This window comes from Carcharhinus amblyrhynchos, chromosome 13 (assembly GCF_965287045.1).
Source record: "Carcharhinus amblyrhynchos chromosome 13, sCarAmb.v2.hapA, whole genome shotgun sequence".
Taxonomy (NCBI): domain Eukaryota; kingdom Metazoa; phylum Chordata; class Chondrichthyes; order Carcharhiniformes; family Carcharhinidae; genus Carcharhinus; species Carcharhinus amblyrhynchos.
The window spans coordinates 67,269,776-67,296,070 of NC_137336.1; the positions used below are offsets into that span (position 1 = coordinate 67,269,776).

A 26,295-nucleotide genomic window follows, 5' to 3' on the forward strand; every position below is an offset into this window, starting at 1 on the left:
GGTTGTCAGGAAGGCATATGGCATGCTTGCCTTCATCGGCCGGGGCACTGAGTTTAAAAATTGGCAAGTCATGTTGCAGCTTTAAAGAACCTTAGGCTGCACTTGGAATATAGTGTTCAATTCTGGTTGCCATGCTACCAGAAGAATGTGGAGACTTTGGAGAGGGTACAGAAATGATTTACCAGGATGTTGCCTGGTATGGAGGGCATTACCTATGAGGAGAAGTTGGAGAAACTTGTTTTGAGAAATGACCTGATAGAAGTCTACAGGATAGAACATTACAGCGCAGAACAGCCCTTCGGCCCACGATGTTGCACCGACCAATTAAAAAAGCAATGACCCTCTAACCTAAACCAATCCCTTTCCATCCATAAACCTATCCACGGATCTCTTAAACGCCCCCAAACTAGGATTGAGAGAGGATAGTCAGAAGCTTTTTCCCCCACGATAGAAGTCAATTACTAGGGGCACAGGTTCAAGATGTGAGGGGCAAGGTTTAAACAAGATGTACGAGGCAGATTTTTTTTTTTAAACACAATAGTTGGTGCCTGGAACTTGTTGCTGGAGGTGGTAGTGGAAGCGGATACGGTAGTGACTTTTAAGGAGCGCCTTGACAAGTACATGAACAGGATGGGAATACAGAGATACGGTCCCCGGAAGGGTAGGGGGTTTTAGTTCAGTCGGGCAGCATGGTCGGTGCAGGCTTGGCGAGCCAAAGGACCTATTCCTGTGCTGTAATTTTCTTTGTTCTTTAAACAAAGCTGATTTAGTACCTAACCAGATCTTGCAAAAAATGTGGGGGTCATGTCCAAGATCGTAACACAATTCAATGACTTTATGGTGTTCAATATTGAACATCAGTTTGATGCTGCATGCTTCCAGAGAATTAGTGCAATGCCCACCTCTTTCTACTCTGCCAGGGGACCATCTACCCACTATCCCGATTTCTCTGTGGCCATGAGGTGATCACTGCCCGGGACATGCGATTGATTAGCCAACATTGCATGAATAGTTCCATTTTCATACATCCCTTTGTTCAGATGCTACTGGACCTGGGAAAACCCATGCCTTCATCTGGTGATAAGTGAGTCAATCCAGAATTCCTAGATGGCCTCCATTTCACTGGGTCCCATGGGTGAAGGAGGAACAGCAGACATACAGTCACAAGTTTTGTAATGGGAACAAACAGTGCAAGACAAGATGACTGGAACTCTGTGAAGGGTCATCCTGACTCAAAACATTGGTTCTATTCATTCTCCACAGATGCTGTCAGGCCTGCTGAGATTTTCCAGCATTTTCTGTTTTTGTCTTACCCAAGTCTCACAACACCAGGTTAAAGTCCAACAGGTTTATTTGGTAGCACAAGCTTTCAGAGTCCTGATGAAGAAGCAGCGCTCCAAAAGCTTGTGCTACCAAATAAACCTGTTGGACTTTAACCTGGTGTTGACAGACTTCTTACTGTGCCCACCCCTGTCCAACGCCAGCATCTCCACATTATGTCTTTTCACCCTGTGCACCAAATTTCCACTTTGAACCCAATTCCCAAACATACTCAGTCTCTGTCTCACGTTGGCCAAAGCTCCCCCGCTATGTGTCGCTTACTGACTGTGCACATTAAAAGTCCTTTTCTTATGAAGAGCTGTGATGAGTCATTCATTAGCAAAGCTTTCTGCTGTAATAATCAACATCTATTCATGCGAGGGTTGATTGACAATTAACTGCCATTAAGGCAGCTGCCTGTTTAACTAGCCCATTTAACCTTCTTAATGGCAGTTAATTTTAGACGATTAATTTTAGGTTAGAATCTGACTATGTTGCCCCTTCTAACTTGCCATTTTGATCAAGCTTTTTGTCACCCTTTTTATAAGGTCCAATATCAAGTAAGCTTTAGAAATGCCCGATGAAGCAGTTTGGGTCATTTTACATAGAAACTAGAAGCAGGAGTAGGCCATTCATTTTGATTAAGGCAGATCATCAAATTCAATATCCTGATCCTCCCTCCGCCCCCCCCCCCCCCCCCCCCCCCATATCTCTTGAGCTCCAAGAGCTAATGGGAGGTGCTATCAAAAAGGCCTCAGAGAGTTACTTTATGCAATACACAGTGGCCACTGCAACCAATAGTTATTTGAATACAACTGAAACCGGATCATTGGGAATGCAAATTAGGAGCAACACTCAGAAATATCTAGCATAAAACCCCAAATTTTGTACAATGGATTGGAGTGGTTTTGAGCAAACTATTATATTTTAAATTTAGTTTTGGTTCTGGACTGACCCTGAAATTTTATGAAGCAAAGTAACTGAGTTGGAATGTCTCTCTCAGCTGTTGAAAGGCCATGAATTGGGCCCTGTGGAGCTATTGATCTGTCCTCGTGACCCTTGGTAATGCTGCTGAATTCTGACAGTCTCAGATGCATCTTTAGTAAGTTGTAGGCCTCTCATTGCTGATAGATCAAGGCCCAATTCCTCATCAAATTACCCACTGGACCAAAAGTCACTGAGCAGATGATGCATAGACCACAGCCAAAAAAGGTTGATAATGGATAGCAGCTTTTGTAATTTGCCTAATGCTGGCCCCAGACACATCCTTTCCAACTCGGCCCCGATTAACCTGAGTCTTCAAAAAATCTCAAGAACTTATTATTTCAACTCACAAGCATTTTCATGAACATAAGTGAAAATCTGTGAATGCAAGTGACTTGAAAAAATAGGGAATGTTGGAAATACATCACAGCCCTCCTAGCAGCTCAGAGACAAACTTGCCAGTGTGGTTGTGATGAAGGCTGCATCGCTGAAACATTAACCCTTCTCTTTCCAATTCTGCTCAATAAATTGGAAAGCCTTTTAGAACTAGATCATATCATGCAAGAACCAATCAACTGCTGATTAAGGAGCCTGAATTCTAGTACAGTAAATACAGCATTTTCCACTGAGATATTCAGCATAAGTCATTACTCCTCGGACAGATAAGGCATGTCGTTAGATGCAGAATAAAGCTCCCCCTACAAAGTTCCGTCAAACATTTCCAGGACAGGGTTAGATACAGAGTAAAGCTCCCTCTACACTGTCCCCATCAAACATTCCCAGTACAGGAGCAGCACAGGGTTAGACACAGAATAAAGCTCCTCTAATGCAGCCCTCAAAGTAAAAAAGTGCCAAAATCTGCAAATTTGCAGTTAAGTCTGAGCATGGAACTGGACAGGGCTCATTATAATTCAAGGCATAATCAAGTGATTTTACCCATATGAGGAGAATTTTCCATTGCCTCAGATAGCAGCTGGATGGATTTCCTTCGGATGGACAGTGAACACTTCAACTTGAGGACTGCACAGGAACAGGAGTACATTATTCAGCCCCTCAAGCTTCCTTCAACCATTCAATCTGATCCTGGATTAACTATGTCTTTATCCTAATAAAAGCAAAATACTGCGAATCCTGGAAATTAAACAGAAAATATCAGATAAGCTCAGCAGGCCTGGCAGCATCTGTGGAGAGAGAAAGAGTTATATTTTCATTCCATATGAAGGGTTCATAGAAGGGTCATACAGACTTGAAATATTAATTCTGTTCCTCTCTCTACAAATGCTGCCAGGCATTTATCCAACAATTTCTATTCTCATTGCATCTTTATCCTCTCTGATTCAATAATCCCCAAAATCTTTAGCTGACAAAAATATTTTGATCAGAGAGCGTTCTAGACATCCACTGCCCTTATGTAAAAAACAAGTCGCACCGGACACTGCCCCTGAATAGGCTTGCTCAAATTTCAAAATTGTACCTCTGGATTTCCCTAACAGAGGAAACAGTTTCTCTCTATCTGAACAATAAGCACCTTAATTAGATCATCCCTTAATCATCTTTGTTCGAAGTAATACAAGTCAGATTGTGTGTGAATGCTGCAGTATTTATACATCTGCTATATTACTGATGACGTGCAATTGAAAGTCACAGCACGTCACCTTCCTTGTGAAACCCATGGCACTTCTGTGCCTACATTTGTCACCCCAAGGGCCAGACTACGTCTTAAGTGATGATCTGCAACAGGCTTCATATTTTGTAACTGAAGTAATTTATTAAGCACATTCCACGTTAAAAGCTTAAACTGATAAACAATTTTCTGTACATTTATAACAGTCTTTATGAACTGTCAAGACACGTACTTATTTCCACTGGAAAGTAGGCAGGGTTCAGAGGTTTCAAACATAATTACATGACATAATCATTGCATCCCAGCGCTTCCAGAGCATCAGTTGTACTGTCCCTTAACAGGGTCTACAGCTGTGAGCAGTAAGCATACTCGCAGAGTACAGCCAATGTCAAAACAGCTCCTTAATCCTTGGATCCTCACATTCCTGCTACATGGTTCTGCAGCTGACAACTGAGAAAAATTCCTTTGCAGTGACATACTGGGCACAGGACTTTGAAACAGGTCTTTAAATTAAAGCATTACAAAATATACACCTAACACAAAGAAGACACCAACTCTGTGTGGCTGCACACCTTGTGTCTCAACTTGTAAAACACAAGCAGCTGAGTCCCTTTCTCAAGGAGAGAGATAGAGAAAAAAAACAGTACAGAATCTCAGCTTTGGCCCTGACAATGTTCTATTCTAGTTGCCAGTTTTCAATATACACATAAACCATTGAGGCAATACTTACAGGTAACTGCTTGTGCAAAGATAATTACGTTAGTTGAGATGTCTTAAAACAAAGCTTTCACTTTTACAAAACATGTGCTCCAGTAAATCAGAATGTTTCTTCTTGTTTGAGGGGGTGGGAAAGCAGAGGAAACATTTTTATATAACCTGAAGCTTGTCCGGCAGATAGGTAGCAGGTGACCAAGTCTGAGTGAAACACAAGGAAGGATATGGAATATGTATGAAAAAAGATATTCAACAAATACTTGGGCCAAGAATTGTATCTAACTATATACCATTGGGAAGGTTTTGGGGAGTGGCAGGGTCAGAAACAGTCCCAGTTATTAAATCAATTTGTTTTCCAAATTTGTCTGATGAGTTGCATGAATTAAAATTTGACAGGGCTATTATGCTTTAAAAAATCTTTGAAAGGAGAAGTAGTAATGTGAATGGCCTGGGATTTTGAATGCATTTTGCTTTAAATCGCAGTAGTGGCATTGGTTTGAAAGGGGAAGGGGCACAGCAATCTATGCATAAATACATGCTTTTCACAGTTAGTGCAATATAGCCCTCCATAAGATTCAAGAACATTTTTGGAAAGAAAACAAAAATCCCAAGAGAAGGTTCAAATAGGTTACTATACAATCAGCACACGACGTTATATACAACTAACTACATTCGACACAGCTTGAATTGCATGTAATCTTTGAATATAAGCAGCTAACACTTCTATTTACTGTTAGTAATATATATATAATATATATTATATATATATATAAAAAAACCCTTTTTCAAAAGGCTCAAACTTTAGGAATTCATCCGATGCATTGTTTCCTTATGTCAAACATGCATCCCTTTGTAATCTAACTGAAGGAGAGAAAGGCAGCCAAATTGAGAGGCTTCTTCACAGGTTGTGGCAGAATTATGCTTCCTAATACATACTGAAGCTTCAAGAAATTCTGCTCGTTGTTCTAGAACAATATGGCACCTAAACAAAGAAACAAACGTTCGAAAAATGACTTCTTCATCCCCTTTCCTCAGGGCAAAGTGCAAAGCGATACCGAATGAGCCAAATCCTTTCTCTAATCAAAGGTTTGGCAGCATGTCCATTTTGAAGAACCCATTTCTGAAACCCAGCTTTAGGAAGCAGAGACTGTTCGTCCTTTCTGAACATAGTATGGCAGATGGCAAGGTTCCTCAAATGCAAGTTCTGCTGTAAATGCCATTTCAGAGTCCACTGAGGAAAGAAAATACACGAGGAGCATGCGCAAGAGACGTGGAGGGGGAGCGAGCGAGTAAGAGTGAGGGAGAGATTGTGGGGGGGGGGGGGGGAAAACAGCAAGCGAGCGAGACGACGGGGAGGGGGAGCGAGCAAGTGAGAGTGGGGGAGGAGCGAGCAAGCGGGGGGGGGGCGGGGGGGGAAGAGACAGCGGGCGGGGGGGGGGGGAAGAGACAGCGGGCGGGGGGGGGGGAAGAGACAGCGGGCGAGGGGGGGGGGGGAGAGACAGCGGGCGAGGGGGGGGGGGGGAGAGACAGCGGGCGAGGGGGGGGGGGGAGAGACAGCGGGCGAGGGGGGGGGGGAAGAGACAGCGGGCGGGGGGGGGGGAAGAGACAGCGGGCGAGGGGGGGGAAGAGACAGCGGGCGAGGGGGGGGAAGAGACAGCGGGCGAGGGGGGGGGAAGAGACAGCGGGCGAGGGGGGGGGGAAGAGACAGCGGGCGAGGGGGGGAAGAGACAGCGGGCGAGGGGGGGAAGAGACAGCGGGCGAGGGGGGGAAGAGACAGCGGGCGAGGGGGGGGGGGGGAAGAGACAGCGGGCGGGGGGGGGAAGAGACAGCGGGTGAGGGGGGGGAGAGACAGCGGGCGAGGGGGGGGAGAGACAGCGGGCGAGGGGGGGAGAGAGACAGCGGGCGAGGGGGGGGGGAAGAGACAGCGGGCGAGGGGAGGGGGGGGAAGAGACAGCGGGCGAGGGGGGGGGGAAGAGACAGCGGGCGAGGGGGGGGGGGAAGAGTCAGCGGGCGATGGGGGGGGGAAAGAGTCAGCGGGCGAGGGGGGGGTGAAGAGTCAGCGGGCGAGGGGCGGGAGAGACAGCGAGACAGAGAGAACTGGGGGGAGAGAGAGCACGAGCGCGGGGTTGGGGGGGGGCCGAGCTCTCTCTAGGGAGAAGGGGGAGAGAGTGGGCGGGGGGGAGAGGAAGACAGAAAAGGGGAGGGAGCAAGAGATTGAACGAGAGCGGAGGGAGGGGCGAGAGCTTGTAAGCATGACAGAAAGAATGCAACTGCGCACGTGCAAGAAAGGGGAAGAGAACCTAATGTGTGCGAGAGACCCAAAGTGCACGAGCCTGGGTGCAACAACACCAGAGGAAGAAGGGGGAGGGGCAGGGGCAGAGCCGAAGGGGGAGGGGGAGGGGCAGGGGCAGCGGCAGAGCCGAAGGGGGAGGGGGAGGGGCAGGGGCAGCGGCAGAGCCGAAGGGGGAGGGGGAGGGGCAGGGGCAGCGGCAGAGCCGAAGGGGGAGGGGGAGGGGCAGGGGCAGGGGCAGCGGCAGAGCCGAAGGGGGAGGGGGAGGGGCAGGGGCAGGGGCAGCGGCAGAGCCGAAGGGGGAGGGGGAGGGGCAGGGGCAGCGGCAGAGCCGAAGGGGGAGAGGGAGGGGCAGGGGCAGCGGCAGAGCCGAAGGGGGAGGGGGAGGGGCAGGGGCAGCGGCAGAGCCGAAGGGGGAGGGGGAGGGGGAGGGGGAGGGGCAGGGGCAGCGGCAGAGCCGAAGGGGGAGGGGGAGGGGCAGGGGCAGCGGCAGAGCCGAAGGGGGAGGGGGAGGGGCAGGGGCAGCGGCAGAGCCGAAGGGGGAGGGGGAGGGGCAGGGGCAGCGGCAGAGCCGAAGGGGGAGGGGGAGGGGCAGGGGCAGCGGCAGAGCCGAAGGGGGAGGGGGAGGGGCAGGGGCAGCGGCAGAGCCGAAGGGGGAGGGGCAGCGGCAGAGCCGAAGGGGGAGGGGCAGCGGCAGAGGGGAAGGGGGAGGGGCAGCGGCAGAGGGGAAGGGGGAGGGGCAGCGGCAGAGGGGAAGGGGGAGGGGCAGCGGCAGAGGGGAAGGGGGAGGGGCAGCGGCAGAGGGGAAGGGGGAGGGGCAGCGGCAGAGAGGAAGGGGGAGGGGCAGCGGCAGAGAGGAAGGGGGAGGGGCAGCGGCAGAGAGGAAGGGGGAGGGGCAGCGGCAGAGAGGAAGGGGGAGGGGCAGCGGCAGAGAGGAAGGGGGAGGGGCAGCGGCAGAGAGGAAGGGGGAGGGGCAGCGGCAGAGAGGAAGGGGGAGGGGCAGCGGCAGAGAGGAAGGGGGAGGGGCAGCGGCAGAGAGGAAGGGGGAGGGGCAGCGGCAGAGAGGAAGGGGGAGGGGCAGCGGCAGAGAGGAAGGGGGAGGGGCAGCGGCAGAGAGGAAGGGGGAGGGGCAGCGGCAGAGAGGAAGGGGGAGGGGCAGCGGCAGAGAGGAAGGGGGAGGGGCAGCGGCAGAGAGGAAGGGGGAGGGGCAGCGGCAGAGACAGACAGACAGACACAGATGGGCAGATTGAGAGAGAGATGGACAGAGAGACTCTGACAGAGAGAGCGCAAGATAAGGACAAAGAGGGAGACAAACAAACACATGTACACAGCGAGAGAGACAGACAGAGAGAGAAAGAAGGATCGGAACAGAAAGACAGGCACGGAGAATCAGAAAGACAGATAGATGGGCAGAGAGTGAGAGAGATGGTTGGGGATGTGGGGGAATGGGAAAGGTATAATGTACTGTACTGATAGCTTGCTGGCTTCAATCTATCCACATCCACAGAAACCAGATCACCACAACTAAACATGGCTCTTTGAGCATTTGTCATCTTCAGGCTCCATATAGCCAATATCCAGTAATAATTCCAGCCCCTGTAAACAAACAGAAGTATAGATTGTAAGTATTAGGTTTCAATTAGTCATCCCCTCTACCCATATTTCACCACCTTCCATTCCGGAGTGCAAAATCCAAATTGGACACCAGTGCAACAGTGAGTGAGTGCTTCATTCCCAGAAACACTGCCATTCAGATGAAACAAATGAGGTCCCATTCACTCTTCCAAGTGGATGTTAAAGATGCCAAGGCTGTATTCTAAAAAAGAGCATGCAAATTCTTGAGTGTACTGGCCAATATTTCACCCCCATTCAACAACACGGAAACAAATTATCACATTTTCACATTGCTGTTTGTGGGAGCTCACTACACAGAAACTGTTTTTCCCTACATTGCAACAATGACTAGACTTCAAAAAGTTTTCTGGCTGTAAAACACTTTCGGATGTCTGGAATCTGTGAAAGGTACTTTTGTTTTTATTTAAATGATGAAAGGTTTGCAATAAAACCAACATGTTTAATGGTCATAGTTCAGTGGGTTTCTATGATCCAAATAAATAATACAGCAGTGCACACACTTGGGAATGTGTTTGCAAGAAAGCGTGCCAAAGCCTGTGCAGATGAGCATTTGGGTGCATCAGTGTAGCGAGGGTGCATCTGAGAGGCTCCAAACACAGATACAGTCACATTATATGTGTTATTTCACAAAACCAATGACCTAACAATAAGCCCTTTCTGAACAATCTGATTAACATGATGGACATATTAACTCAGTTTTGCAGCACAGAAAGAGGCTCTTCAGCTGATCATGTCTATGCCAGCCATCAAGCACCTATCCATTCTAACCCCATTTCCAGCACTCAGCCAACCTTCACTGTGCATAAATTCTAATTCCCAAATTTCTCAATTCTCCCCAAAGATTCTCCTGAGCGACCTCTCCACTCCTGACCCTATTTCCTCACATCATTACAGGAATGATAACATTAAATTCAATGAAACTCCTGAAAAAAATTGTCGCAGTTCTGCTGGCTAGATTTGTCCAGCGATCAAATTCGCACACAGGTACACACTCACCTGGTGTTTGTCTTGTTCCTTCACAGGATGTCAGCATCGCTGGCAAGGCCAATACTTGTTGCTCATCCTTAAATGCTCAAGTCACAGGGTTCAAGTCCTACTTTTATCCTGAGCACATAATCTAGGCTGACACTCCAGTTTGGACTGAGGGAACCATGCAGTGTCAGCAGAGGTTAAAAGATCCTGCTGATTTTTGATTCAGCAGTGAGGGCATTTCCCATAAGCGAAATCCATATCCCTTGTGAAGCACAGTGTACTGGATAATCATTCTGGGACTAAAGAAAACACTTCTCCCTGTGCTTATGGGAAATGTTTGGGATTGATCATGTCACCAAATACTTCCAGCTTCGGAGACTAAAGAACATACTCCGGATATAAACTCACAGATGATTGGTTGCAGCAGAGAACCCTATACTTAGATACACAACCCAAACATTTAGAGAATGGAAACAGTAGCATCTCTATTTTCTCAAGAATTTTATAGTTCCACTCATATGGAAATTGTGAGAGACTATCACCAGGAAGTCTCATTTCACTTCACACTGCAGGATCCCTCCATATTTACAATGTAGGATCGGTTAGCTCTCATATCCAAGGATCTCTCCTTAATTCCCTACTATTTCTCACCCACATGCTGCCCCTTGGTGCCATCACGCAAAAACATGACACTCAGTTCATCTCACCACATCTCTTTCAATCCCCAATTCATCACAATGCTTGGTCAACATCCAGTACTGGATGACTAGAAATTTCCACCAACTACATATTAAGGCGGAAGTCAGTGTCTTTGGTTTTTGCTGCAAACTCTGTTCCCTTGCCACCAGGGCCACCATTTCCTTAGTCACTGTCTGAAAACTGAGCCAGACATTTGCAATCTTGGTGCCAGATTTGACCTCAAGATGAGCTCATGACTTCATACTCGTGTCATGACAAATGATACCTAACATCAGCTTTGTAGCATCAGCGATTTCGGCCCTGCCTCAGCCCAGAATATCTTTCCCTTTCCCCATCTCCAACCTCTGGCAGTTCTACAACCCTTTGATCGCCATGCTCCTCCCATATCAGACTCTTTTCTATTATCCATTTTAATCGCTCCACCTTCTTCAGCCATGCATTTAGCTGTATGGTCTCCAGCTATAGAATTTCCTCACTAAATCTCCCTTCCCCCTCTATCCTCCTTTCACAGACACTTTAAAAACCTGCCTTTTTGACCAAGCCTGTCCTAATATCTCATGTAGCTTGGTGTCACATTGTTTGCTAATGCACCATGAAGCACCGTGCAATATTTTACTGTGAGAAAGGCACTATATAAACGCAAGTTGTTCTGGATGGAGCAAATGAGCTGTGCCAAATTTGTGCAGAGTTTAGGGCTTTGAGTGTAAAAACAAGAAAGCAAGAGGGGATGGTGTTATAAATGTTATGTAGAAGCCAAATCTAGGTGCACGCAGCCCACAAAACTGTTTTTAACAATAAAAACTAGCTTTAGCCAGCAAAATCTTGAGTTTATTTATACAGAGCAGTTCTTCCAAAAGCACCAACAATAATAGAGGGAGTAAGGGGCGTGAGTATGGTTGGTGGCGTTCCGGCAAATAAGGTCCAGGTGAAGGCGGGGATGAAGGCGCTTTATCTGAATGCGCAAAGCATTAGGAATAAAGTGGATGAGTTGGTGGCGCAGATCGACACAAATGGATATGATCTGGTGGCCATTACAGAGACGTGGCTGCAAGGTGACAGGGACTGGGAGCTGAATGTCCAGGGGTATCAAGTGTTTAGGAAGGATAGGCGGGAGGAAAAAGGGAGGGGGGGGGGGCGTAGCTCTGCTGATAAAGGATAGCATCAGGGTGGTAGCAAGGGATGATATTGGAGCTAAGGAGCAGAACGTGGAATCGTTGTGGGTAGAGATTAGGAACAGCAAAGGGAGGAAGACGCTAGTGGGTGTCGTCTATAGACCCCCGAATAATGATCTGGAGGTGGGGCGGGCTGTTAACGCGCAAATAAGTGCGGCGTGCAGGAATGGGACGGCCGTGGTTATGGGGGATTTCAATCTGCATATTGATTGGTCGACCCATGTTGGACGTGGTGGGCTCAGGGAGGAGTTCTTGGAATGCTGCCGGGATAATTTCCTTGAACAGTGTGTGTTGGAGCCGACGAGGGAGCGAGCTATCTTGGATCTGGTGCTATGTAATGAGGCGGGTAGAATTAGGGAACTTGCGGTGAAGGATCCTCTTGGGGAGAGTGATCATTGTACGGTGGAGTTTCTGGTGCAGATGGAGGAGGAGAAAGTGGGTTCCCGGACACGCGTCCTTTGTTTGAACAGAGGGGAGTACGGTAGGATGAGAGAAGAATTAGCGAATGTGGACTGGGGGAGCGCGTTGGAAGGTAGGTCTGCTGAGGAGCAGTGGAGGATCTTTAAGGAGATCTTTCTTGGTGCTCAGCAGAAATTTATTCCGATGGTCAAAAAGGACCGTAGGAGGAGAGGTAATAAGCCGTGGATAACGAAGGAGGTGAAGGAAAGTGTTAAATTAAAAGCGGAGGCGTTTAGAGTAGCTAAGAGTAGTGGGCGAGAAGAGGATTGGGAGAGGTTTAAATGTCAACAAAGATTGACAAAGAAGTTGATAAAGAAGGGTAGGAGAAACTATGAAGCTGGGCTAGCGCTTAATATAAAAAAGGATAGCAAGAGTTTTTATAAATATATAAAAAGGAAGAGGCTGGCTAGGGTGAACGTTGGTCCCTTAGAGGATGAGAAGGGGGACTTAGTGGTAGGGGATGGGGAAATGGCTAAGGTATTGAATAACTTTTTTGTTTCGGTCTTCACGGAGGAGGATGTGAATAATTTACCGGATGTTAGCGATGGAAAGGTGGTAGGACTGGAGGGTCTCGATGACATTACTGTTACTAGAGAGGTGGTGCTCGACAGACTGGAGGGGCTGATTGTGGACAAGTCCCCAGGACTGGATGGAATGCATCCGAGGGTCCTGAAAGAAATGGTGGAGGTGATAGTGGATGCCTTGGTGGTTATTTTCCAGACGTCGCTGGATTCCGGGGAAGTGCCGGAAGATTGGAAAACGGCTAATGTTACGCCGTTGTTTAAGAAGGGTGCCAGGCAAAAGGCGGGGAATTATAGGCCTGTTAGTTTAACGTCTGTTGTAGGTAAAATGTTAGAATCCGTCATCAAGGAGGAAATTGCGAGGCATCTTGAGGGGAACTGCTTGATAGAGCAGACGCAGCACGGTTTTGTTAAAGGGAAGTCGTGTCTGACAAATTTACTGGAGTTCTATGAGGATGTGTCTAGGGCAGTGGATAGAGGAGAGCCGGTGGATGTGGTCTTTCTGGATTTTCAGAAGGCGTTTGACAAGGTACCTCACAAGAGATTATTGCAGAAGGTCAGGGGGCATGGAGTTGAGGGTAGGGTGTTAGCGTGGATAGAGCACTGGTTGTCAAATAGGAGGCAGAGAGTGGGGGTCAACGGGTGCTATTCGGATTGGCGGATGGTGACTAGTGGAGTGCCCCAGGGGTCGGTGCTGGGGCCTCAGCTATTTACCATTTATATAGATGATCTGGAGGAGGGAACCGAGTGTAGGGTGTCGAAATTTGCTGATGACACCAAAATTGGTGGAAAGGCAAATTGTGCGGAGGGTGGTGAGAGTCTACAGAAGGATCTAGATAGGCTGGGCGAATGGGCCAGGAAATGGCAAATGGAATTTAATGCTGGCAAGTGTGAGGTGGTCCACTTTGGTAGGAAGAATGGTAGGAAGGATTATTACTTACGTGGAGAAAAACTGCAGCAGGTGACGGTGCAGAGGGACCTCGGGGTCCTTGTGCATGAGTCACAAAAACCCAGCTTGCAGGTGCAGCAGGTGGTCAGGAAGGCAAATGGGATGCTGGCCTTCATTGCGAGGGGGATTGAATATAAAAGTAGGGAGGTCTTGCTGCGGCTGTATAGGGCATTGGTGAGGCCGCAGCTGGAGTACTGTGTGCAGTTTTGGGCACCGTACTTATGCAAGGATATTTTGGCCTTGGAGGAAGTGCAGAGGAGGTTTACTAGGCTGATGCTGGAGTTGAGGGGGTTGAGCTATGAGGAGAGGCTGAATAAATTAGGCTTGTACTCGTTAGAGTTTAGAAGAATGAGGGGAGATCTCATTGAGACGTATATGATGATGAATGGGATGGATAGGATAGAGGTGGAAAGACTGTTCTCGCTCAGAAAGGATAGTAGGACTAGGGGGCACAGCCTCAAGATAAAGGGGGGGTGGTTTAGAACAGAGTTGAGGAGGAACTTCTTCACTCAAAGGGTGGTGAATCTCTGGAATTCTCTGCCCGTTGAAGTGGTGGAGGCTACCTCGCTAAATATTTTTAAGACGCGGGTTGATGGGTTTTTGATAAGGGAGGGGATTAAGGGTTATGGGGAGAGGGCGGGAATGTGGAACTGAGCCAAACAGATCAGCCATGATCTTATTGAATGGCGGGGCAGGCTCGAAGGGCCAGTTGGCCTACTCCTGCTCCTATTTCTTATGTTCTTATGTACAAACTTTGAGTTGGTACTAAATAAAAATGAATACAGAATAGTTTGGGTCTGAGGTATTCAGCATCTGAGATCTGACACTGTGCTTCCAGCTGCTTCAAATGGTCATAAACAAGGAGTACTCTTTTAGAAAACAAAGATTACTCTCCCCAGATCTAACAGATCAAGAAAGTCAATTTCCGAAACCCAAATTTCCTAATCGATGACTTTGATGTCGAGACCTTTCACCAGTTTAGGAGGTTCAGATTGAATGGGATGACCAGCAGTCCGGCTGAGAACACTGAAACAAGGGCACAAGATCCTTGCATTAGTGTGTCAACTTCTCTCAAGGCTTCCTTTTAGGAATTCATCCCAGAACTCACACAGTGAACAAAGAACCTTTCTATAAGCTGACGGATGAAACCCTGTGTAGTTTTACACCTTCACCATTTCAAATACAGCTGCCACCAACACCGACATCCCTCATTCACTGCACTGGAGGTTGCATACAATACAAAACCACAAAAGGTTACATCCTCCAGGTGCGTCTCTTTACAAATTCATGGTTTGAGAACTCCCCATTAGCTCAGCTGGCAAATGTCTGACCTGGCAATGAACTGCACAGGCTGAAAAGACCCTGGTCCCGACTATTTGCAGGATCGCAGCCAGAGTAGCAGCAGGGACTTCGTCCTTGTATTAGGTTAAAAAAAATCAGGAGCAGTGAAGAGAGGGTGAATTCAACCAAGGCCTCCTAATGTCAGATTGGGTACCCCATATGGCAAAACGTCCAATTAAATGTTGTTGAACTTTGTACAACCAGAATGTCAACTAATGCCCATAAAAGTGAAGCCCAACAGCAGGAAGAGTTATATACTGAATCCCCGAAATACCAGGCTTTACTGAACAGTACAACACCAACAACAAATACATTCATAGCTGCACCCTCAGCAGCATTGCACTTTCACCTCTGATTCACAAGGTTGTTGGCACAAATCAAACTCAAGGCTTGGGCACATAATCTAGGCTGATACTCCACAGCAGTACTGAAGGAATGCTGCACTGTCAGAGATGCTGCATCAAGACTCTCTGCTACTTCTTCAATGGAGGAGAAAGATCTGTGCATCTTTTAAAGACATTTCCCCCTCAACCGACATCACAAAAACAAATTATCCACTCCTTATCTTAAAGCTACTTGAGGGAGCTTGCTGGATGCAAATTGGCGCTTCTTACAACATGATTATACCTTAAAACTATTTTATGGTAAAGTGCTTTGGGATTTCCTGAAAAGCTTGCATTTACAGAGTAATTTTCATGACAAGGGCATTCCAAACTGTATGAAAAGCCAATTAAATACTTTAAGGGACTGTTTTAATCAAAGAAACAAACAGCTAATTTGTGAACAGCAAGCTCTCACAAATCCACTGAGACAGAGTATCCATAATCAGTTTCAGCATCATGTTGATGGAGCATCTGTTCCCCACTGAGGAGCAAATATCAGCCCGGACACTGAAGAAATGCCCCTTTCTCATCTTCAAACAGCATGGGATCTTTTACATCCACCTGAGAAACAGACGCTGCTTTGATTAAATGTTTCAGTGAAGCATAGCACCTCCCAACAGTGCAGCACACCCTCAGTACTGTGCTGGATTTTATTAACATCGACTGAAACAGATTCCAAAGAACATGGTTTGGTCCAGGATGTGATTAACAGTAAAGTTTATTTATTAGTCACAAGTAAGGCTAATGCAATGAAATTACTGAGAAATTCCCCTAGTTGTCACATTCCAGCATCTGTTCAGGTAGTTGCAACTAACTAGCACATCTTTCAGATTATGGGAGGAAACTGGGGCACCCGGAGGAAACCCAAGCCTTCATGGAAGAACACGCAAATACCACACAGACAATGATCCAAAGCCGTGAATCGAACACTGGCGCTGTGAGGCAGCAGTGCTAACCACCACACTGCCCAAAATATAATCTCTGTAGTTACTTGTGAACTTGCTGATGTGTCCACAAGTTCGATCACTGGGTGAACCTCTTCCCACACACTGAGCAGGTGAAGGGTCACTCCAGAGTGAACTCACTGGTGTACAAGAGGTCTGATAACTTGAACTCATTCTCACAGCGAGAGCGTCTTAACGATTTCCCATCAGTGTGAACTCAAGAGTCAGGGTCATAGAGGTTTACAGCCTGGAAACAGGCTCTTCGGCCCAACTTGCCCATGCCGCCCTTTTAGAACATAGAACACTACAGCACAAACAGGCCCTTCGGCCCACAAGTTGCGCTGCTCATATCCATGCCTACCAGGCCTATCTATAACTCTCAATCCCATTAAATCCCATGTACTCATCCAGAAGTCTCTTAAAAGACCCCAGCGAGTTTGCCTCTACCACCACCAACGGCAGCCGATTCCACTCACTCACCACCCTCTGAGTGAAAAACTTACCCCTGACATCTCCTCTGTACCTGCTCCCCAGCACCTTAAACCTGTGTTTTTTTTAAACTCCTAAACTAATCCCAACTGCCTGCATTTGGCCCATAGCCCCCTATACCCATCGTACCCACGTAACCACCTAATACTTTTTAAAAGACAAAATGTACCCGCTTCTACTACTACCTCTAGCAGTTTGTTCCAGATACTTACCACCCTCTGTGCGAAAAAAATTGCCCCTCTGGACACTTTTGTATCTCTCCCCCTCACCTTTAACCTATGCCCTCTAATCTTAGACTCCCTGGCCTTTGGGAAAAGATGTTGACTACCTACCTTGTGTCTATGCCCCTCATTATTTTATAGACCTCTATAAGGTCAGCCCTCAGCTTCCTACACGCCAGAGAAAAAAGTCTCAGTAGATTCATCCTCTCCTTATAACTCATCAAGTCCTGGTAGCATCCTAGTCAATCTTTTCTGCACTCTTTCTAGTTTAATAATGTCCTTTCTATAATAGGGTGACCAGAATTGCACACAGTATTCCAAGTGTGGCCTTACCAATGTCTTGTACAACTTTAACAAGACGTCCCAACTCCTGTATTCAATGTTTAAAGCAGGTCCCACAGTCTAGGCATTTAAATGATCTCTTGTCATTGTGAACTCACTGGTCTCTCCTTGGTTTAGTCCGCTGATGTACAACAAGGTCAGATGACCACCTGAATCCACCCCACAGAGCACCTAAACGGTCAGTATGAACACATTGATGGAGTATCAGTCCTCTGGAATTCTTATAAAACTTCCTACAGTCTGAGCATTTAAAAGGACTCTCATCATTTTGGTGATAGTGACCACAATTCAATTACGTTTACTTTAGTGACGTAAAGGGATAGGTATATACCGCAGGGCAAGAGTTATAGCTGGGTGAAAGGAAATTATGATGCGATTAGACGAACATTAGAACATAACAGAAGCAGGAGTAGGCCATCTAGCCCTGTGAGCCTGCCCCGCCATTCAATCAGATCATGGCTGATCTGAAGTGGATCAGTTCCACTTTCCCGCTCTCTCCCCATAATCCTTAATTCCCTTGTTAATCAAAAACCTATCTACCCGTGACTTAAATATATTTAGCGAGGTAGCCTCCACCACTTCAACGGGCAGAGAATTCCAGAGATTCACCACCCTTTGAGTGAAGAAGTTCCTCCTCAACTCCGATCTAAACTGCCGCACCCCCCCCCCCCCCCCCCCCACATCTTGAGGCTGTGCCCTCGAGTCCTGCTATCTTTTCTAAGCGGGAAGAATCTCTCTACCTCTACCCTATCCATCCCCTTCATTATCTTATACAAGATTTAGGGTGCATAGAATGGGGAAGGAAACTGCAGGGGATAGGCACAATTGAAATGTGGAGTTTGTTCAAGAAACAGCTACTGCGTGTCCTTGTTAGATATGTGCTGTCAGACAGGGAGGAAGTGATCGAGCGAGGGAACCGTGGTTTACGAAAGAAGTTGCATCTCTTGAAGAGGGAGAAGGAGACTTACGTAAAGATGAAACGTGAGGGCTCAGTCAGGGTGCTTGAGAGTTACAAGTTAGCCAGGAAGGACCTAAAGAGAGAGCTAAGAAGAGTCAGGAGGAGACTTGAGAAGTCTTTGGCAGGTAGGATCAAGGAAAACCCTAAAGCTTTCTATAGGCATGTTAGGAATAAAAGAATGACTAGAGTAAGATTAGGGCCAGTAAAGGACAGAAGTGGGAAGTTGTGAGTGGAGTCTGAAAAGGTAGGAGAGGCGTTAAACAAATATTTTTCGTCAGTATTCACGCAGGAAAAAGACAAAGACAATGTTGTTGAGGAGAATACTGAGATACAGGCTATTAGACTAGACGTGATTGAGATTCATAAGGAGGTGTTAGCAATTCTGGAAAGTGTGAAAATAGATAAGCCCCTTGGGCTGGATGGGATTTATCCTAAGATCCTCTGAGAAGCTAGTGAGGAACTTGCACAGCCTTTAGCTTTGATCTTTATATTGTCATTGTCTACAGGAATAGTGCCAGAAGACTGGAGGGTAGCAAATGTTGTCCCCTTGTCCAAGAAGGGGAGTAGAGACAATCCTGGTAATTATTGACCAGTGAGCCTTACTTCTGTTGTGGGCAAAGTTTTGGAAAGGATTATAACAGATAGGATTTATAATCATCTAGAAACATAGAAAAACTACAGCACAGTACAGGCCCACAAAGTTGTGCCAAATATGTCCCAACCTTAGAGATTACTAGGCTTACCTATAACCCTCTGTCTTACTAAGTTCCATGTACTTACCTAAAAGTCTCTTAAAAGACCCTATCGAATCCACCTCCACCACTGTTGCCGGCAGCCCATTCCGCGCACCCACCACCCTGAGTGAAAAACTTACCCCTGACATCTCCTCTGTACCTACTCCCCAGCACCCTAAACCTGTGTCCTCTTGTGGCAGCCATTTCAGCCCTGGGAAAAAGCCTCTGACTATCCACTCGATCAATACCTCTCAACATCTTATACACCTCTATCAGGTCACCCCCATCCTTCGTCTCTAAGGAGAAAAGGCCGAGCTCCCTCAACCTATCCTCATAAAGCACGCTCCCCAATCCGGGGAGCATCCTTGTAAATCTCCTCTGCATCCTTTCTATGGCTTCCACATCCTTCCTGTAATGAAGTGACCAGAATTGAGCACAGTACTCCAAGTGGAGTCTGACCAGGGTCCTATATAGCTACAGCATTATCTCTCGACTCCTAAACTCAATTCCTCGATTGATAAATGGCAGTACACCAAATGCCTTCTTAAACACAGCTTCAACCTGCGTAGCTGCTCTGAGCGTCCTATGAACTCGGACCCCAAGATCTTTCTGATCTTCCACACTGCCAAGAGTCTGACCATTAATATTATATTCTGCCATCCTATTTGACCTGCCAAAGTGAACCACTTCACACTTATCTGGGTTGAACGCCATCTGCCACTTCTCCTCCCAGTCTTGCATCCTATCAATGTTTCGCTGCAACTTCTAACATCTTTCCACACTAGCCACAGCACCTCCAACCTTTGTGTCATCAGCAAACTTACCAACCCATCCCTCCACTTCCTCATCCAGGTCATTTATAAAAATCACAAAGAGTAAGGGTCCCAGAACAGATCCCTGGGGCACTCCACTGGTGACCAAACTCCGTGCATAATATGACCCATCTAAAACTACTCTTTGCCTTCTGTGGGCAAGCCAGTTCTGGAAAGGAATAATTTGATTAGGGATAGTCAACACTGTTTTGTGAAGGATAGATTGTGCCTCACAAATCTTGAGTTCTTTGAGAAGGTGACCAAAGAGGTGGATGAGGGTAAAGCATTTGATATGATGTATATGGATTTCAGTAAAGCGTTTGATAAGGTTCCCCATGGTAAGCTATTGCAGAAAATATGGAGGCATGGGATTGAGGGTGATTTAGCGGTTTGGATCAGAAATTGGTTAGCTGTAAGAAGACAGAGGGTGGTAGTTGATGAGAAATGTTCATCCTGGAGTTCAGTTACTCGTGGTGTACCGCAAGGATCTGTTTTGGGGCCACTGCTGTTTGTTATTTTCATAAATGACCTGTATGAGGGCATTGAAGGATGGGTTAGTAAATTTGCAGATAACACTAAAGTTGGTGGAGTTGTAGACAGTGCAGAAGGACGCTGCAGGTTACAGATGGACATAGATAAGCTGCAGAGCTGGGCTGAGATGGCAAATGGAGTTTAATGTGGAAAAGTGTGAGGTGATTCACTTTGGAAGGAGTAACAGGAATACAGAGTACTGGGCTAATGGTAAGATACTTGGTAGTGTGGATGAGCAGAGAGATCTCGGTGTCCATGTGCATAGATCCCTGAAAGTTGGATCCCAGGTTGATAGGGTTGTTAAGGTGTACGGGTGTGTTAGCTTTTATTGGTAGAGGGATTGAGTTTATGAGCCAAGAGGTCATGTTGCAGCTGTACAGAACTCTGGTGCAGCCGCACTTGGAGTATTGCGTATAGTTCTGGTCGCCGCATTATAGGAAGAATGTGGAGGCATGGGAAAGGGTGCAGAGGAGATTTACCAGGATGTTGCCTGGTATGGTGAGAAGGTCTTATGAGGAAAGGCTGAGGGACTTGAGGCTGTTTTTGTTAAACAGGAGGAGGTTAGGAGGTGACTTAATAGAGGCATACAAGATGATCAGAGGATTAGATAGGATAGACAGCGAGAGCCTTTTTCTTCAGATGGTGATGACTAGCATGAGGGGACATAGCTTTAAATCGAGGGATGATAAATATAGGACAGATGTCAGAGGTAGGTTCTTTACTCAGAGAATAGCAAGGGCGTGGAATGCCCTGCCTGCAACAGTAGTGGACCTGCCAACATTAAAGGCATTTAAATGGTCATTGGATAAATATATGGATGATATTGGAATAGCATAGGTTAGATGGGCTTTAAATTGGTTTCACAGGTCAGTGCAACATCGAGGGCTGAAGGGCCTGTACTGTGCTGTAATATTCTATCAGCGTGGACTCACTGGTGTCTGCAGACGGGATGAACTTGTGAATCCTTGAACATAAGAAATACGAGCAGGAGTAGGCCATCTAGCCCTTCGAGCCTGCCCCGCCATTCAATAAGATCATGGCTGATCTGTCGTGGCTCAGTTCCACTTTCCCGCCCTCTCCCCATAACCCTTAATCCCCTCTCTTATCAAGAACCCATCAACCCGCTTCTTAAAAATATTTAGCGAGGCAGCCTCCACCACTTCAACGGGCAGAGAATTCCAGAGATTCACCACCCTTTGAGTGAAGAAGTTCCTCCTCAACTCCGTTCTAAACCGCCTCCCCTTTATCTTGAGGCTGTGCCCCCTAGTCCTACTGTCTTTTTTGAGCGGGAAGAGTCTCTCCACCTCTATCCTATCCATCCCATTCGTCATCTTATACGTCTCAATGAGATCTCCCCTCATTCTTCTAAACTCTAACGAGTACAAGCCTAGTTTATTCAGCCTCTCCTCATAGCTCAACCCCGTCAACTCCGGTATCAGCCTAGTAAACTTCCTCTGCACTTCCTCCAAGGCCAAAATATCCTTGCGCAGGTGCAGCGCCCAAAACTGCACACAGTACTCCAGCTGCGGCCTCACCAATGCCCTATACAGTCGCAGCAACACCTCCCTACTTTTATATTCAATCCCCCTCGCAATGAAGGCCAGCATCCCATTCGCCTTTCTGACCACCTGCTGCACCTGCAAGCTGGGTTTTTGCGACTCATGCACAAGGACCCCGAGGTCCCTCTGCACCGTCGCCTGCTGCAGTTTTTCTCCACGTAAGTAATAGTCCTTCCTACCATTCTTCCTACCAAAGTGGACCACCTCACACTTGCCAACATTAAATTCCATTTGCCATTTCCTGGCCCATTCGCCCAGCCTATCTAGATCCTTCTGCAGACTCTCCACACCCTCCGCACAATTTGCCTTTCCCCCAATCTTGGTGTCATCCGCAAATTTCGACACCATACACTCGGTTCCCTCCTCCAGATCATCTATATAAATGGTAAATAGCTGAGGCCCCAGCACCGACCCCTGGGGCACCCCACTAGTCACCAACCACCAATCCGAATAGCACCCATTGACCCCCACTCTCTGTCTCCTATTTGACAACCAATCCTCTATCCACGCTAACACCCTACCCCCAACTCCATGTCCCCTGACCTTCTGCAATAACCTCGTGAGGTACCTTGTCAAACGCCTTCTGAAAATCCAGAATGACCACATCCACCGGCTCTCCTCTATCCACTGCCCTAGACACATCCTCATAGAACTCCAGTAAATTTTTCAGACACGACTTCCCTTTAATGAAACTGTGTTGCATCTGCCCTATCAAGCAATTCCCTTCAAGATGCCTCGCAATTTCCTCCTTAATGACGGATTCTTTCCTATGCTCGGTGAAAGATTTCTCCCCAGTGTGACTGTGCCAATGAGTTTCCAGTTCAAACGGATATTTGAATCTTTCCCCACTTTATTTTGTTCCGACAACAGGTCGTTTTCCGGATCACTGTGTTCTAAACCAGATAAACAAACCATTACAATTAAAACTGCTACAGACAATGAAGATCTCCACTGACTGAAAACATATAAGAACGTAAGAAATAGGAGCAGGAGTAGGCCAACTAGCCCTTCGAGCCTGCCCCGCCATTCAATAAGATCATGGCTGATCTGTCGTGGCTCAGTTCCACTTTCCCGCCCTCTCCCCATAACCCTTAATCCCCTCGCTTATCAAAAACCCATCAACCCGCGTCTTAAAAATATTTAGCGAGGCAGCCTCCACCACTTCAACGGGCAGAGAATTCCAGAGATTCACCACCCTTTGAGTGAAGAAGTTCCTCCTCAACTCCGTTCTAAACCGCCTCCCCTTTATCTTGAGGCTGTGCCTCCTAGTCCTACTGTCTTTTTTGAGCGGGAAGAGTCTCTCCACCTCTATCCTATCCATCCCATTCATCATCTTATACGTCTCAATGAGATCTCCCCTCATTCTTCTAAACTCTAACGAGTACAAGCCTAGTTTATTCAGCCCCCTTACCTTCTGCAATAACCTCTTGTGAGGTACCTTGTCAAACGCCTTCTGAAAATCCAGAAAGACCACATCCACCGGCTCTCCTCTATCCACCGCCCTAGACACATCCTCATAGAACTCCAATAAATTTGTCAGACGCGACTTCCCCTTAACGCAACCGTGCTGCGTCTGCTCTATCAAGCAATTCCCCTCAAGATGCCTCGCTATTTCCTCCTTGATGACGGATTCTAACATTTTACCTTCAACAGGCGTTAAACTAACCAGCCTATAATTCCCTGCCTTTTGCCTGCCACCCTTCTTAAACAACGGTCTAAGGCCATCTTTAAAAAAATCTAGATAGAATTCCCTAACCTTCTAAACTCCGGATCAGAGGAGACCAGGCAGATTACTCAAGATCCGCATTGAGGCCTAACGAGTGTGTTGATATGGTAATTGACAGTAGTTTCAACTTCCGATGGACAACTCTCCTGCTCCCTGGGAGTCTCCTGCCATGTCTCCAAGTCTGAGCTCGACTTCCAACAATTCCAGGGTACTGACCTAAATAATTATCCACGGAATATTAGACAGATTCAGAGAAGACAACAAAAAGCCACAGAGATGTGGCATTCCAAAGAACCAGGGATGCACAAAGAATGTCAAGACAAGGTCCATGAAATGAGTGGCCAAGCTATGGAGCCAAATGAGGGTGACTATGCCATTGCTACACAAAGTGACAGAATCCAGCATAGAGTGCATCATAGAATGTATTGACACAGTGATACCAACAGATGAAGGATCAGCATAACCTATATGCAAAACTGGATACCAGTTTTCTTCCCACCCCCGCCCACAGGTACAAGCACTTAACACACTGTAATGTATGTACACTCAGAAGTGACAAGTGATGATTTAACCAACCAATGCAATAATGCAGCAGGCGACAATGGCTTGGACTTCCCACATCCCCGGGATCCATTACAAGTGTCGCTACAAAATCTGCACAATTTAAACTGCACACAGCTCCCCATTCCAAAGTTGCAAACTTCATTGTGCGACACCAGTGTGGAATTACATTGCAGACATGTGCGGATGAACCTAACTAGTCATTACTGCTCAATACTCCCAGGAGTACGTGATACATTACTCAAAAAACAGGAGAGGAGGCAAGATGCCCATGATTGGCATACGGGTAGCAAATGACCCAAACTGAATATCAGATAGAAAGTTTAAGTCCAACACCCAATTCATTGGATAATAGAAACCCACACTGCAGAAAGAGGCCATTTGGCCCATCACGTCTGCACCGACCACAATCCCATCCAGGCCCTATCTCCACATCCCTACGTATTTACCTGCTAATCCCTATGCATCTCAGGACACTAAGGGGCAATTTTAGCATCAACCTAACCTGCACATTTTTGGACTGTGGGAGGAAACAGGAGCACCCAGAGGAAACCCACACAGACATGAGGAGAATGTGTAAACTCCACACAGATGGTGGCCCAAGCCAGGAATCGAACCCAGATCCCTGGAGCTGTGAAGCGGAAGTGCTAGCCACTGTGCTACTGTGCCGCCCAATTCCCGTTATCAATTGATGGTGGAACCCAGGAGAAATCATGAGCGTATAACTGAAACCAAGATTGTACCTGGCACAAACACCAAATGGCATTGACAGTGTTACGAAGCAAATAACAAAACAAAGCACTACCATAATCAGGCAGTCCTATTGTGACTAGAACACAGTCTAAGATGCAACACAAGTAAAGCAACTTTAACTAGTGTCTGTTCTATCTCCTCTTCTTTCTCTTTGTCTCTCTCTCTCCTCCCTTTCCCCCACGCTCTCATTTCCACTTGCTCCATATTTTGCACTATTTTTCTCTCTCCTCTGTCGCTCCTCTTTCCCTCTCTCTCAAAGAGAAGCACACTTTTAAGTGAAAAAGGAAACATTTCCCACGAAGCCATGTATCACAAAGTGCGAAAAAATCAAGAGGCTGAAAAGAGGATGGCACGGTAAGCACAGTGGTTGGCACTGCTGCTTCACAGCACCAGGGACCCAGGTTCGATTCCCGACTAGGGTCATCGTCTGTGTGGAGTTTGCACGTTCTACCCGTGTCTGCATGCATTTCCTCCAGGTGCTCCAGTTTCCTTCCACAATCTGAAAGGTGCGCTGGTTAGGTGTATTGACCTGAACAGGCGCTGGACTGTGGCGACTAGGGAAATTTCACAATAACTTCATTTCAATGTTAAGCCTTACTTGTGACGGATAAATAAACTTAACTTTAACACTCCCTACATTTACACTGTTTCACCCCATTATGACTGTGTTGGTGTTCCAATAAGTTAGATGATTGGCCTAATCCTTGCCCTCACACAGAAGACATGTACAGTTTCTCCTCACTGTGACTTTTTCTTTCCATGTTCAAAATCTGATTATACGCAGATTATGATAAATTGGGCAACTCCATCAGAGCCTGATGGGATGTTTTAATTTCCTGTTATCAAATCCTCCCCTTTGAATATTGAGCTACTTTATTCAACTGCTCTCTATTATTTCTTGCCGCTCCTCACAGCTCCAAGGACAGCCCACACTGGAGTGTCATTTAAATCCTATATTCAAGTCTCTGAAGTGGACTTGTACCCTCAGCTTTCTGGCTTAGACGCAACAGTGATATGACTGAGCCACAGCTGACACCTGAAAGGTAATGTAGAAATACGAGCTCTTGCTTCTGCGTCTGCAAGCTTTGATCTATTTCAAGGCAAAAAAAAAGTGACCCATAAATCGGAGTCTTCATTTTTTGAGTGACTGCTTTTGCAAATCACTCAATTTTCTGGACACACCAAGACTTGACTATTTCATTCAATGAATGTATAGGTTCTGCTTCAGTGAATTGCTCTTGTCTCTAAAAACTACTAAAGAGCCAAAAGTGCTCGTTAATATGTTCCAAGTGCAACTTTAAGAGAAGAAGGGCTTTACAAAATCATGAAATGAGACAGAAATCATCCCCAAAGTGGAATTAACAGGTTTGTGGTAATACCGCAGACATAGCCTGCACACTGCTAGCAGACAAACCTAACCCTCTCCTTCCTCATTTATGAATACAACTGTTAAAGCCTATGTTATAATGGCCAGATTGGCACTAGATCAGCTTTGAAGATGATGTGATGGAAAATGTACTCATTTACTGCTGCTATGAAATTCTGCACTAAAAGATCAAAGTCAAGATGTAAGGTGGGATAAGAACTACATTTTTGTAGGAC

The 26,295-nt window shown here is 46.8% G+C and overlaps 1 protein-coding gene across 2 annotated transcripts in view; it reads right to left on the reverse strand.

Moving 5' to 3' along the window:
* Positions 1 to 8,054: 8,054 nt before the first annotated feature.
* The window catches only part of LOC145351961 (F-box/WD repeat-containing protein 11), a 193,331-nt gene continuing 175,090 nt past the window's right edge, over positions 8,055 to 26,295 (reverse strand). For both annotated transcript variants that reach the window (XM_080201796.1, XM_080201795.1), the window contains one exon: positions 8,055 to 8,528. The gene's annotated coding sequence lies outside the window, so the exon portion shown is untranslated. The remainder of the gene's footprint in view (positions 8,529 to 26,295) is intronic.